Source organism: Pteropus vampyrus, unplaced genomic scaffold, assembly GCF_000151845.1.
Source record: "Pteropus vampyrus isolate Shadow unplaced genomic scaffold, Pvam_2.0 Scaffold401, whole genome shotgun sequence".
Lineage (NCBI taxonomy): Eukaryota > Metazoa > Chordata > Mammalia > Chiroptera > Pteropodidae > Pteropus > Pteropus vampyrus.
This window is the reverse complement of record NW_011889182.1, coordinates 607,067-611,158: the sequence shown is the minus strand read 5'-3', so window position 1 is coordinate 611,158 and position 4,092 is coordinate 607,067.

The window sequence follows — 4,092 nt, the reverse complement described above, 5'->3', positions numbered from 1 at the left end:
GTTGGACATTCTATGGGTTTGGACAAATGCGTGCGGATGACCGTTTCACGGCCTTAAAAACCCTCCGCGCTCTGCCTTCGGCCCTCCGCCCCCCACGCCCTGGCACCGCCGATCTTTCCGCTGCCCCCCGAGTTTGGTCTTTTCCAGAATGTCACCGAGCTGCAATCACAGTTTCACACTTGTCTCCTTCCACTTAATGTGCATTGACGTTTTCTCTATCTTTTCGGGGCTTGAGAGCTCATTTCATTCTTAGCGCCGAGTAATATTCCACTGTCTGGATGGACACAGTCCGTTTATCCATCCACCTACCGAAGGATACCTTGCTTGCTTCCAAGTTTTGGCAATTATGAGGAAGCGTTTGTAGGTTTTGGCGTGGATCTGAGTTTTCAGCTCCTTGGCTGCTGGACCGTATGTGCGAGTCTGTTTACTTCTGTAAGAAACCGCCAGACTGTCCACCAACGTGGCAGCGTCGCCCGCGCCCCGCGGGCAGCGCGAGCGGTCCCGGTGCTCCACGCTCTCACCGGCCGCTGCTGCCGTCAGGGCTGGGATTCTGGTCATGCTGCTAGGTGTGCGGTGACAGCTCTTTAATTTGCATTTCTCTGATGACGTGTGACACGGAGCATGTTTTCATGTGCTCACCTGCCAGATGAGCATCTTCTCTGAGGTGTCCGCTCAGGTCTGTTGCCCGTTTTTGGATCAGGCCGTTCATTACCTTATTTTTGAGTCTGACAAGTGTTTTACGTATTTTGGGTAACGGCCTTTTATCAGGTCTCGTCTGCAAACACCTTCTCCCCGTCTGTGCTGTATGTTCTCATTCTCTCGATATTTAGCATTTTCAAAATCTCTTCGGCATCTGTAGTTTGCGTCTTTTTTTTTTTTGCTTCAGATGACTGCATTTATCCCTTAGACATTCGTCTCTTTCTCATGCGACAAACATCTCTTCGGCCCCCACGATGGCAAGCGCGGCTCCCGGGGCCGGGCCGGGCCGCGCCAAGCGCCGGCGGCAGAAGCCCCGCCCTCCGCAAGCTCCGTCTCCTCGTTTGCGTCGATCGGCCGGCTCCACCCCTTGAGCATCAATTCCACTCCGTAACTGTGTTAGCTGCGTCCCACGAGTTTTGATATTTCAGACTTTCGCCGTCCTTCTGGGGCTCCCAGGGCGACGCGTCCATCGTCGCTTCGACGGCCGGCTTCTGCGTGCACGGCGCAGCATCTCCGCGCTCCCGCGGGTTCGGCCTCGGACACGATGGCCGCGCGGGCGGGAAGGGCAGGTCTGCACGGCGTCGGGGCTCCGGGTTCACGCAAGTCTCCCTCCGACGGGTCAAACGTTTGCAAACGTTCCTCACGCGCGGGAAGTCAGCGCGTGCTCTGTTTGCGGACAGCGCATTTCTGTCTGTGGGCTCAGACTTCGCCGTTTTTATGTAAAACGTCAGAAAACCTCCCCACCTCGGTCCACGTGCTCTGCGAGAGGCGTTTCCACGTCCCACGGGGCCTGCTCTGTGCCCACTCTGTGCCCGCGGGGTCCTGGGGCCATCCCGCCGGCCCGGGGCTGGCCCCGCCATCCTGTCACAGGACAGGGCCCTTTGTGCTGTGATGCGCAGTGACGCGCAGTGACGCACGCCGCCTCTCGTAGGGGACACAGGCGATCCCAGCCACGCTTTCTTTGGGGGACGATTTCCCACACGTTAACTTTTTTCATTTTTTGATTTCCGACCTGTGTCATTTACTTTCGGGCGTTTCTCTTACAGTCTCTTGTTGGATTTTCCGGGGTGTTTTTTCAAGTATAACATGACTCTCTTCGAAGAGGTGAGTCTGAGTGGTTTGTGCGTTTACCATGATCACCCGCATTCCCGACCTTTCTTGGGTCACATTCGTGCACATTTCCTGCTCACCATCTTCCTGTGCTTCTCCCCACCCCCTCTTTTCTTAATCAATTTTTTAAAATTCACTTTCTTTTTCCTCTTTTGCAAGTTATATACCCTATTTCTATTTTTCTTAAAGTCATCCTTACATTCTAATTTCTTAAAACATTTCCTTTTAAGACGTTCTCAGGCAAAGCGATGAGGTACGCGGCCGCTTTCCGCGGGGACGCTGGGCCACCTCTGCCAGCGCCCGTTCGGGGGGACGGTGGGTCCCGAGCTGGGCATCTGGAGGCAGCGGCGCTCAGGAGCCGGGATGCCGCCCACGGCACCGTTCGCAGTGAGAAGGGACGGGAGCGAGCTGAAGTCAGGCACGGAAACAGACACCTTTGTGTCCCGTGCAGCAGAACGTCATGCGGTCCCTGAGGTCGTGGTTCGAAGGCTTCCGACGACAGCAGAGCGCTCTGCGGGCGCAGGGGGACGTCCACGCGGGCCCGTCGGCTTTGGCCGCGGCAGCCTGTGTGACGGGACAGGCTGAAGGCGGTAACGTGCCCCCCGCGAGCCCGGCAGGTGCGGGCAGCGAGGGTGTGGGCACCGGGGGCCGGGGTTCGGCCTGGGTCTGAGTCCTGCCCGCACGAGGTCCTCGGGGCTTCGGCGAGACTGCGGTGCTGGGCCCAGCGCAGGGGGCGGGACCCGCATGGAAAGGCCCAGGACGCGACTGCCCAGACCGGCTGCGGGGCTGGGCCAGTGTCCCCAAGAGCCAAGGACGGAGGCCACCTGGGCCGCGTGGCCTGCCCTTTCAGGAGTCCTTAGACCAGGGGCCAAGGCGGGGCACAGGGCTCACTGAGCCTTCACTTCTTGGCAGCCCGTACTCCGGACAGATGGCCCTTTGTCAACTCGGCCCATCTGCTCAGGCCCCAAGGGCTCTCTCAACGCCCTCGCACCAGCCTCTGGTCACACACACAGAGCCACCTCCCTCCGTGCGTCCTTCCTGTCACGGGCAGACCCTCCGTGACCCTGACAGGCAGCTGCACAGTGACTGGAGTCACAACGGGCCGTTCCAGCTGGATCCGGGCTAGGCAGAGGGAGGGGCTTCCTGCACAGCCTCGGGGGTCCTGCCCGGAACGGGGTGCCTGGGAGGCAGCAGCAGCAGGCGGGGGAGGAAGCTGACCCCGGGTGGGGACAGGGACCAGCGGGCGGGGCCGCACCCCCATCTGGTCTGAGGCAAGCCGGAACCTCCGCTGCCGTGGGGGCATGTGCCATTTGCACAGTATTTTGTGCTGACTGCCACGTGTGACGCCCCGAGGGGCTCTGTAAGGATCATGCGTCCCACATGTGTCCCCATCCTCCGCTTTGCGGCCTCCTGGCTGTGTCCTAGACCGAGCTGTGGGGACAGTTGGGTGGCGTGGCTGCTGCAGGACTGTGAACGGATGAGCCCACGAGTAGAACGGGGTGCCGAGGACGGTCCTGTCCTGGGCTCGGGGGTTGGCAGTCCCACAGGGTGTCCAGGTCACCGCCAGCCACGCCCTGTGACTGATGCTCCTCAGTGCGGGCGGGGAGCGTGTGGGACCGTCTGTACTTGGGCTCACGGCCCATGACCGACGAACGACGGGAAGCCACTGCGTCTCCAACACACTAGGGGCCCAGAGAGCGAGCAGGGCCAGGGGGCCTCAGCAGCTTGGCCGCCCGACACCGTGGGGGACCCCAGGTATGCGTCACAGCTCCCGTAACAGAGGCTGAACCCCGTCTGTCCACCTGCCTGTATGCCAGAGCAGCGTCCCGTGGGCCTGAGCCTGGGGACCTCCTTGCTCTCACCAGTGGACCCCAAGGGTCCTCTCTGAAGCAGCTGGAGGACAGTGGGGCAGTCGGGAGCCCCGAGAGCAGACGCCACGGGTCAGTGCAGCGTTTCACGTACTAATTCATCTTTATTTATTCTCTTTCACTCAACAGAATAGAATTTTTTGCATTTCAAAGCAGGTGCACGATGGCTGCCACCTCCCTCTGCCCTGGCACGGGGACAGCAGGCCGCTCCCAGGGGGGCCGCCTCTCAGGTGGCCGCGGGCTGGGGGCCGCGGAAGGCGGTCGTTTGGCAAGGACGCTCCAGGATGGGGAGGGCCTGGCCCCCCACTGGCCCCCACGCGGCCGGGCCCTGTCTCTTTGGTATCTGCGCAAACGCAGGCAGCCCGCCCTCGCCAGGCCCCGGGCCACGCCTGGTGCTGTCCTGGAGGCCCCCAGA